The sequence below is a fragment of the Staurois parvus genome, unplaced genomic scaffold, assembly GCF_062004578.1.
Source record: "Staurois parvus isolate SC_StPar_1 unplaced genomic scaffold, SC_StPar_1.0 ptg001483l, whole genome shotgun sequence".
NCBI classification, from domain to species: domain Eukaryota; kingdom Metazoa; phylum Chordata; class Amphibia; order Anura; family Ranidae; genus Staurois; species Staurois parvus.
Genome location: NW_028319279.1, coordinates 363,337 through 375,649, shown reverse-complemented (window position 1 = coordinate 375,649; position 12,313 = coordinate 363,337).

The following is a 12,313-nucleotide window of genomic DNA, read 5'->3' as shown; positions in this document are numbered from 1 at the left end:
ACAGCCCTGACCCATTGAGGCATGGACACCACTAGACCTCTGAAGGTATGCTGTGGTATCTGGCACCACGCCGTCAGTAGCAGGTCCTTTAAAGTGATTCCAAATGCTTTTTTTAAAATAACAAACATGTCATACCTACTGTGTGCAGTGGTTTCGCACAGAGCAACCCAGATCCTCCTCAGAGCAGCGCTCCTGGCCCCTGCCCCCTGCCCCCTGTTGGGTGCCCCCATAGCAAGCTGCTTGCTATGGGGGCACCCGGGCATGCACACCCTCCAGCTGCTGCTCCGTGTGTCCACTCACACATGGAAAAAACAAGACATGCCTGTGCTCCAATCCCAATACATAGTTAGTCTGGCTGAAAAAAGACAAAAGTCCATCCAGTTCAACCATTAAAAAAAAAAAGTTATAATCCTATACCCACAGTTGATCCAGAGGAAGGCAAAAAACCCAGCAAAGCATGATCCAATTTGCTCCTGCAGGGGAAAAAAGTCCTTCCTGATCCCCCGAGAGGTAATCGGATATTGAGGGAGTCTATTCCACATTTTCACAGCTCTTACTGTGAAGAAACCTTTCCGTATTTGGAATCACATTTATTTTCCTCCAATAGCTTGTACATGCATTTATCCATCAGATGCTGAAGGGGTGTAACCGCAAATTAACCCTAGAAATTCTGAAGGACCCTCTGCACACTGCTACATGCCCTTTCCAGCAAACTTTGCAACAAAAATCAGGGATTTGTAGCTCACACATATTGCAATACATGTTCAAGCTGGCCAAAGTAATCCCTCTATGGCCACAGTTGTTTGGCTCATTATTGCCCTCCATTCCTATTCATTGCATGGATGTCCCCTGGCATATGAATACTCTGGTCTCCTGTACTGTACTTCAACATAAGGAACTTACAGCTAAGTCAACATTCCTTTTTTTTCCTGCTGAAGTATATTATTCTTTTATTTACTGACACCTAGTGGTAGTTTAGCACCCCTACATTTTGTTTACTTGTGTAATTTGGTATCTCCCTATGGCCTTTCCTCCCCTGTTTAGTGCTAGTTAGCTCAGTTATAGCTATACTTTTCTTGTCTTTTTTATTCCCCCAGTCACTGTTAGTTCTATACAAACACAGGGCTTAGGAAGGAATGTCATTTTCTTCTTACACTCCAAAAGCCTAGAAAAACATTCTCTGTTCTGCACTCATGCTACTAAAAATTTGTTATTAAAATTACAAACATGTTGAACTCACCTGAGCCGTGCGTCTATGGAGCCGCACTCCATAAACTTACACAGCAGGACTTAGTGCTGCCCCCCACACTTCCTTTTTACTGCATTTGAATGATTGACAGCAGCAGGAGCCAATGGCTCCTGCTGCTGCTTGAGTGCTGTGTGAAGGGGAAGAGATGGGAGAGGAGATGCAGCTGTGCACAGCGCTGGATCTATTCTCCTTCACACATTGAAGTGGGAGGACAGAGGTATAGAAAACATTTATCTTTGATTCCTTGCATTAAAGCGAAAAAATGTAAGTTTCCTATGGATGAAGTCAGCAAACAACTGGTCTTCAGGTATATGTCAATGCATAAAGTGGCAACTGAAAAAGAAGGATGCAGAATGCATCTCCTGACAACTTTTTCAGAACATGGAGGTTGATTTTCTAAAATTAGAGGATGCAAAAATCTGGTGCAGCTCTGCCTAGAAAACAATCAGCTTCCAGGTTTTTTTTGTCAAAGCTTAACTGAACAAGCTGAAGTTAGAAGCTGATTTGAGAGTGCAAAATCTGGTGCAGCCGTGCATGGTAGCCAGTTTTAGCAAATCAACCCCATTATGTTGCAGTGTTTACAGCTGGTGCATTAAGATGTGTTTTAATTCGACATCCCATTTTGTGTGGGGGGGTGGGGAATAGGAGTATGTGACCCCTTTGACAGTACACTGGTATAATAACAAATCCCTTGGCTACAACACCCATATGTGACATCACAACAGGAAGTGACATCACAACTCTCACTAGGGTCTAAACCTGGCTGACACTAGCCATTTTAGTGCTGATGTGGGTCAGAGGGGCAAACTGGCCATGTGTCTTGCAGGACTAAAGTTATGGTGTCCAACAATTCTAAAAATAAATAAATTTATGTGTACATAATTTGATGATAATATTTTATTTATTTCAGGTACTTGTATAGCACCGTCAATTTACGCAGCGCTCTACATATATATTGTACATTCACATCAGTCCCTAATCCTCAAGGGGTGTACAATCTCAGGTCCCTAACTCACATTCATACTAGGGCCAATTTAGACAGGAGCCAATTAACTTTCCAGCATGTTTTCATTTTAACCCGATACAAATCATTAGTAATACCTCATCTGGAATATGCAGTTCAATTTTGGGCACCAATTCACAAAAAGAACATTGGGGAACTGGAGAAAGTACAGAGAAGGGCCACCAAACTGATAAGAGGCATGGAGGAGATCAGCTATGAGGAAAGATTAGAGGAACTAAATTTATTCTCTCTTGAGAAGAGGAGATTAAGGGGGAATATGATCTCCATGTTTAATACATAAGGGGGGATATGATCTCCATGTATAATACATAAGGGGGGATATGATCTCCATGTATAATACATAAGGGGGATATGATCTCCATGTATAATACATAAGGGGGGATATGATCTCCATGTATAATACATAAGGGGGGATATGATCACCATGTATAATACATAGGGGGGGATATGATCTCCATGTATAATACATAAGGGGGATATGATCACCATGTATAATACATAAGGGGGGATATGATCTCCATGTATAATACATAAGGGGGATATGATCACCATGTATAATACATAAGGGGGATATGATCACCATGTATAATACATAAGGGGGGATATGATCTCCATGTATAATACATAAGGGGGGATATGATCACCATGTATAATACATAAGGGGGGATATGATCTCCATGTATAATACATAAGGGGGATATGATCACCATGTATAATACATAAGGGGGATATGATCACCATGTATAATACATAAGGGGGGATATGATCTCCATGTATAATACATAAGGGGGATATGATCACCATGTATAATACATAAGGGGGATATGATCTCCATGTATATTACATAAGGGGGGGGGGTATGATCTCCATGTAGAATACATAAGGGGGTATATGATCACCATGTATAATACATAAGGGGGAATATGATCTCCATGTATAATACATAAGGGGGGATATGATCTCCATGTATAATACATAAGGGGGGGGATATGATCTCCATGTATAATACATAACAGGGGATATGATCTCCATGAATAATACATAAGGGGGGGGGGGTATGATCTCCATGTATAATACATAAGGGGGATATGATCTCCATGTATAATACATAAGGGGGGGGGGTATGATATCCATGTATAATACATAAGGGGGGATATGATCTCCATGTATAATACATAAGGGGGATATGATCTCCATGTATAATACATAAGGGGGGATATGATCTCCATGTATAATACATAAGGGGGGATATGATCACCATGTATAATACATAAGGGGGATATGATCTCCATGTATAATACATAAGGGGGGATATGATCACCATGTATAATACATAAGGGGGGGGATATGATCTCCATGTATAATACATAAGGGGGGGGGTATGATCTCCATGTATAATACATAAGGGGGGGGATATGATCACCATGTATAATACATAAGGGGGGATATGATCTCCATGTATAATACATAAGGGGGGATATGATCTCCATGTATAATACATAAGGGGGATATGATCTCCATGTATGATACATAAGAGGGGATATGATCTCCATGTATAATACATAAGGGGGATATGATCTCCATGTATAATACATAAGGGGGGACATGATCTCCATGTATAATACATAAGGGGGGGTATGATCACCATGTATAATACATAAGGGGGGGTATGATCTCCATGTATAATACATAAGGGGGGGATATGATCTCCATGTATAATACATAAGGGGGATATGATCTCCGTGTATAATACATAAGGGGGATACGATCTCCATGTATAATACATAAGGGGGGGTATGATCTCCATGTATAATACATAAGGGGGGGTATGATCTCCATGTATAATACATAAGGGGGATATGATCTCCATGTATAATACATAAGGGGGTTATGATCTCCATGTATAATACATAAGGGGGGATATGATCTCCATGTATAATACATAAGGGGGGGTATGATCTCCATGTATAATACATAAGGGGGGATATGATCTCCATGTATAATACATAAGGGGGATATGATCTCCATGTATAATACATAAGAGGGGATATGATCTCCATGTATAATACATAACGGGGGATATGATCTCCATGAATAATACATAAGGGGGGGTATGATCTCCATGTATAATACATAAGGGGGATATGATCTCCATGTATAAAACATAAGGGGGGGGGGGGGTATGATCTCCATGTATAATACATAAGGGGGGGGGATATGATCACCATGTATAATACATAAGGGGGGATATGATCTCCATGTATAATACATAAGGGGGGATATGATCTCCATGTATAATACATAAGGGGGATATGATCTCCATGTATAATACATAAGGGGGGGTATGATCTCCATGTATAATACATAAGGGGGGGTATGATCTCCATGTATAATACATAAGGGGGGATATGATCTCCATGTATAATACATAAGGGGGATATGATCTCCATGTATAATACATAAGGGGGGGTATGATCACCATGTATAATACATAAGGGGGGGTATGATCTCCATGTATAATACATAAGGGGGGATATGATCACCATGTATAATACATAAGGGGGGATATGATCTCCATGTATAATACATAAGGGGGGGTATGATCTCCATGTATAATACATAAGGGGGGGTATGATCTCCATGTATAATACATAAGGGGGGATATGATCACCATGTATAATACATAAGGGGGGATATGATCACCATGTATAATACATAAGGGGGGGGTATGATCTCTATGTATAATACATAAGGGGGGATATGATCACCATGTATAATACATAAGGGGGGATATGATCTCTATGTATAATACATAAGGGGGGGATATGATCTCCATGTATAATACATAAGGGGGGATATGATCTCCATGTATACATACATAAGGGGGGGTATGATCTCCATGTATAATACATAAGGGGGGATATGATCTCCATGTATAATACATAAGGGGGATATGATCTCTATGTATAATACATAAGAGGGGATATGATCTCCATGTATAATACATAACGGGGGATATGATCTCCATGAATAATACATAAGGGGGGGTATGATCTCCATGTATAATACATAAGGGGGATATGATCTCCATGTATAATACATAAGGGGGGGGGGGGTATGATCTCCATGTATAATACATAAGGGGGGGGGGATATGATCACCATGTATAATACATAAGGGGGGATATGATCTCCATGTATAATACATAAGGGGGGATATGATCTCCATGTATAATACATAAGGGGGATATGATCTCCATGTATAATACATAAGGGGGGGTATGATCTCCATGTATAATACATAAGGGGGGGTATGATCTCCATGTATAATACATAAGGGGGATATGATCTCCATGTATAATACATAAGGGGGGGGTATGATCTCCATGTATAATACATAAGGGGGGATATGATCTCCATGTATAATACATAAGGGGGATATGATCTCCATGTATAATACATAAGAGGGGATATGATCTCCATGTATAATACATAAGGGGGGATATGATCTCCATGTATAATACATAAGGGGGGATATGATCTCCATGTATAATACATAACGGGGGATATGATCTCCATGAATAATACATAAGGGGGGGTATGATCTCCATGTATAATACATAAGGGGGATATGATCTCCATGTATAATACATAAGGGGGGGGGGTATGATCTCCATGTATAATACATAAGGGGGGGGGGATATGATCACCATGTATAATACATAAGGGGGGATATGATCTCCATGTATAATACATAAGGGGGGATATGATCTCCATGTATAATACATAAGGGGGATATGATCTCCATGTATAATACATAAGGGGGGGTATGATCTCCATGTATAATACATAAGGGGGGGTATGATCTCCATGTATAATACATAAGGGGGGATATGATCTCCATGTATAATACATAAGGGGGGATATGATCTCCATGTATACATACATAAGGGGGGATATGATCTCCATGTATAATACATAAGGGGGGGTATGATCACCATGTATAATACATAAGGGGGGGTATGATCTCCATGTATAATACATAAGGGGGGATATGATCACCATGTATAATACATAAGGGGGGATATGATCTCCATGTATAATACATAAGGGGGGGTATGATCTCCATGTATAATACATAAGGGGGGATATGATCACCATGTATAATACATAAGGGGGGGGTATGATCTCCATGTATAATACATAAGGGGGGATATGATCACCATGTATAATACATAAGGGGGGATATGATCTCTATGTATAATACATAAGGGGGGGATATGATCTCCATGTATAATACATAAGGGGGGGGGGGTATGATCTCCATGTATAATACATAAGGGGGGATATGATCTCCATGTATAATACATAAGGGGGGATATGATCTCCATGTATAATACATAAGGGGGATATGATCTCCATGTATAATACATAAGGGGGGATATGATCTCCATGTATACATACATAAGGGGGGGTATGATCTCCATGTATAATACATAAGGGGGGATATGATCTCCATGTATAATACATAAGGGGGATATGATCTCCATGTATAATACATAAGAGGGGATATGATCTCCATGTATAATACATAAGGGGGGATATGATCTCCATGTATAATACATAAGGGGGGTATGATCTCCATGTATAATACATAAGGGGGATATGATCTCCATGTATAATACATAAGGGGGGGGGTATGATCTCCATGTATAATACATAAGGGGGGGGGATATGATCACCATGTATAATACATAAGGGGGGATATGATCTCCATGTATAATACATAAGGGGGGATATGATCTCCATGTATAATACATAAGGGGGATATGATCTCCATGTATAATACATAAGGGGGGGTATGATCTCCATGTATAATACATAAGGGGGGGTATGATCTCCATGTATAATACATAAGGGGGATATGATCTCCATGTATAATACATAAGGGGGGGTATGATCTCCATGTATAATACATAAGGGGGATATGATCTCCATGTATAATACATAAGGGGGATATGATCTCCATGTATAATACATAACGGGGGATATGATCTCCATGAATAATACATAAGGGGGGGTATGATCTCCATGTATAATACATAAGGGGGATATGATCTCCATGTATAATACATAAGGGGGGGGGGGGTATGATCTCCATGTATAATACATAAGGGGGGGGGATATGATCACCATGTATAATACATAAGGGGGGATATGATCTCCATGTATAATACATAAGGGGGGATATGATCTCCATGTATAATACATAAGGGGGGATATGATCTCCATGTATAATACATAAGGGGGGGTATGATCTCCATGTATAATACATAAGGGGGGTATGATCTTCATGTATAATACATAAGGGGGGATATGATCTCCATGTATAATACATAAGGGGGGGTATGATCACCATGTATAATACATAAGGGGGGGTATGATCTCCATGTATAATACATAAGGGGGGATATGATCACCATGTATAATACATAAGGGGGGATATGATCTCCATGTATAATACATAAGGGGGGGTATGATCTCCATGTATAATACATAAGGGGGGGTATGATCTCCATGTATAATACATAAGGGGGGATATGATCACCATGTATAATACATAAGGGGGGATATGATCACCATGTATAATACATAAGGGGGGATATGATCTCCATGTATAATACATAAGGGGGGGGGGGTATGATCTCCATGTATAATACATAAGGGGGGATATGATCACCATGTATAATACATAAGGGGGGATATGATCTCTATGTATAATACATAAGGGGGGGATATGATCTCCATGTATAATACATAAGGGGGGGGGGGGTATGATCTCCATGTATAATACATAAGGGGGGATATGATCTCCATGTATAATACATAAGGGGGGGATATGATCTCCATGTATAATACATAAGGGGGGGGGTATGATCTCCATGTATAATACATAAGGGGGGATATGATCTCCATGTATAATACATAAGGGGGATATGATCTCCATGTATAATACATAAGGGGGATATGATCTCCATGTATAATACATAAGGGGGGATATGATCTCCATGTATAATACATAAGGGGGGATATGATCTCCATGTATAATACATAAGGGGGGATATGATCTCCATGTATAATACATAAGGGGGGATATGATCTCCATGTATAATACATAAGGGGGGGATATGATCTCCATGTATAATACATAAGGGGGGATATGATCTCCATGTATACATACATCAGTGGTTCATATAGTGAACTCGGTGTAGAGTTATTCACCCTGAGGTCATCACAGAGGACAAGGGGGCACTCTTTACGTCGAGGAAAAGAAATTTAATTTCCAAATACAGAAAGGTTTCTTCACAGTAAGAGCTGTGAAAATGTGGAATAGACTCCCTCAAGAGTTGGTTCTGGTCAGCTCAGTGGATTGCTTTAAAATAAATGCTGGATTCTTTCCTAGATACACAGAATATAACTGGATACTAACATTTATAGGTAAAGTTGATCCAGGGAATATCTGATTGCCTCTCAGGGGATCAGGAAGGAATTTTTTTCCCTGCAGGAACCAATTGGATCATGCTTTGCGGAGTTTTTTTTGCCTTCCTCTGGATCAACTGTGGGTATAGGATTATAACTTTTTAGTTTTTTATTGGTTGAACTGGATGGACATTTGTCTTTTTTAAGCCAGACTATGTAACTATGTTTTTGGAGTGTGGGAGGAAACCAGAGTACCCGGAGGAAACCCACACAGACACAGGGAGAACATGCAAACTCCAGGCAGGTGGTGTCGTGGTTGGGATTCGAACCAACGACCCGAGTACTGCCAGGCAAAAGTGCTAACCATTTAGCCACTCTGCTGCCCCAATCTGCCTGGATTTGTGCTTTAGGACCACAAGCATCAAGAGCACATCCACTTTCCCTCATTTATCTGTCGTAGAAATGGTTTACAGGAAGTAAAAGTGTTATTTTAGGAAATGCCAGAAACTGAATGCATTTTCCGTCTTCTCTGCATAGAGTCAGATAATTCTTGTGTCAGCACTGCAGTGAATCAGCAGAATACGAACAAAGTCCTCGGACTGCATTCTATGACCTTGCTAAAGTTAATCTAACCTAAAAAAGGTGAAGTCAGTGCGTTTTCAGTTTGTTGTTCCTACCCCACCCACAAAAAGAGGAACTGCTAACATGCAGCCAGAGGAGTTCACAAAGAGCCTGGTCTTGCAAGATCCTATCTCTGCATTTTCTACATTTTATCTAGAATATAAAACAGAACGAAAATTGTGAACAAAACAGATATTTTCTACTTTCTTCTATAAAACCGCAGCTCCGATTCCAGAAGAAGGTGCCGATGTAAAAATCAGATCTTTGGACAGATGGGAGTGTAGTCAATTCTTTATTGCAGGGGACTCTACTTCATGGTTTCCATTTTATTTCTAACCCACAGTTGCTTTTAGATTAGACACCTCTTAGATAGGCCTTTTAGGCTTTAAATTTCACTGTAAAATCAATAAGACTGGGTGAGTCTACAGACCTAATAAATGCTAAAGAAAACACTTACAGAGATTGATAGCACCAGAGTGCTTTTAAATGCAGATCCTTCTGACCTACTCGTGTATAACCTACCATTCCCATCTGGTGTACGCACTCTATGTATACGACAAGTGCATTCTTCTGCACTAGAATAACAGACGGAAATGGGTGAGAGGGGGCTTGTGTCAGCTGACAGATGGAAACACCTGATTTTTTTATTTGTGCATAGGTCTGGCTCTAGTATGACAGCCAAGTCTGCAATAATAAAGTGTGTAGTGGTCCTGACACGAGTGATGCGTTGTAGGAGATGTAAGTCTACATACTATAGATTTCTCCTACTCGTACTTGGAGATGTAAGAGTCTACATACTATAGATTTCTCCTACTCGTACTTGGAGATGTGTCTACATACTATAGATTTCTCCTACTCGTACTTGGAGATGTAAGTCTACATACTATAAATTTCTCCTACTCGTACTTGGAGATGTAAGTGTCTACATACTATAGATTTCGCCTACTCGTACTTGGAGATGTAAGTCTACATACTATAGATTTCTCCCACTCAAACTTGTAGATGTAAGTCTACATACTATAGATTTCTCCTACTCATACTTGTAGGAGATGTAAGAGTCTACATACTATAGATTTCTCCTACTCATACACTTGTAGATGTAAGTCTACATACTATAGATTTCTCCTACTCATACTTGTAGGAGATGTAAGTCTACATACTATAGATTTCTCCTACTCATACTTGTAGATGCAAGTCTACATACTATAGATTTCTCCTACTCATACACTTGTAGATGTAAGTCTACATACTATAGATTTCTCCTACTCATACTTGTAGGAGATGTAAGAGTCTACATACTATAGATTTCTCCGACTCATACTTGTAGGAGATGTAAGAGTCTACATACTATAGATTTCTCCTACTCATACTTGTAGGAGATGTAAGAGTCTACATACTATAGATTTCTCCTACTCGTACTTGGAGATGTAAGTCTACATACTATAGATTTCTCCTACTCATACTTGTAGATGTAAGTCTACATACTATAGATTTCTCCTACTCACACTTGTAGGAGATGCAAGTCTACATACTATAGATTTCTCCTACTCATACTTGTAGGAGATGTAAGAGTCTACATACTATAGATTTCTCCTACTCATACACTTGTAGATGTAAGTCTACATACTATAGATTTCTCCTACTCATACTTGTAGGAGATGTAAGAGTCTACATACTATAGATTTCTCCGACTCATACTTGTAGGAGATGTAAGAGTCTACATACTATAGATTTCTCCTACTCATACTTGTAGGAGATGTAAGAGTCTACATACTATAGATTTCTCCTACTCGTACTTGGAGATGTAAGTCTACATACTATAGATTTCTCCTACTCATACTTGTAGATGTAAGTCTACATACTATAGATTTCTCCTACTCACACTTGTAGGAGATGCAAGTCTACATACTATAGATTTCTCCTACTCATACTTGTAGGAGATGTAAGAGTCTACATACTATAGATTTCTCCTACTCATACACTTGTAGATGTAAGTCTACATACTATAGATTTCTCCTACTCATACTTGTAGGAGATGTAAGAGTCTACATACTATAGATTTCTCCGACTCATACTTGTAGATGCAAGTCTACATACTATAGATTTCTCCTACTCATACACTTGTAGATGCAAGTCTACATACTATAGATTTCTCCTACTCATACTTGTAGGAGATGTAAGTCTACATACTATAGATTTCTCCTACTCATACACTTGTAGATGCAAGTCTACATACTATAGATTTCTCCTACTAGTATATGCTGCACAAGAAGGGGAATAGACGTTTCTATCAGACTCATCAGGTGTTGAGCTTTATGACATTTTGGTGTTGATTTACTAAAGGCAAATTAGACTGTGCACTTTGCAAGGTACAGTTGCTCCAGAGCTTGGAAGTCAGCAGAGCTTCTGCTCATTTACTATCATCCAATCATGTACAAGCAAAAATGCTGTTTTTGTTTTTTCATTTTCCTTGTACGTGATTGGGTATTCTTTGCAAAGTCAAGCTACACCTCATATACTAAGCTCTGGAGCAACCGCATTTGCCGAGTGCAGTTCTTTTGCCTTTAGTTAATCAACCCCTTTGTTTTAAGGAGGAGTAAAGCTTTAAGAATATGTAAATCCAGCATTTCATATTCCTGATATGTGCCTGCTGTACCATGTATGATAGTGTGTATGTGTGTGGTATATATCTATCTATATAGTTATCCTGTTCTCTATTGCTTCCTTTGTGTGAAATCCCTGGTGTTCCTGCCAGTAACTCTGCTTTCCTATTAAAAACAGACCGCACTAGGCATGAGAGCACAGCATGGTCAGTTCTACCCCAATGAGTTCCCAGCACAGCTAGAGATTTACTAAAACTGGTGCACTCAAGAATCTGGTGCAGCAGAGCATGATAGACAAGCAGCTTCTAAAACTTCAGCTTGTTCAGTTAGGCTTTGG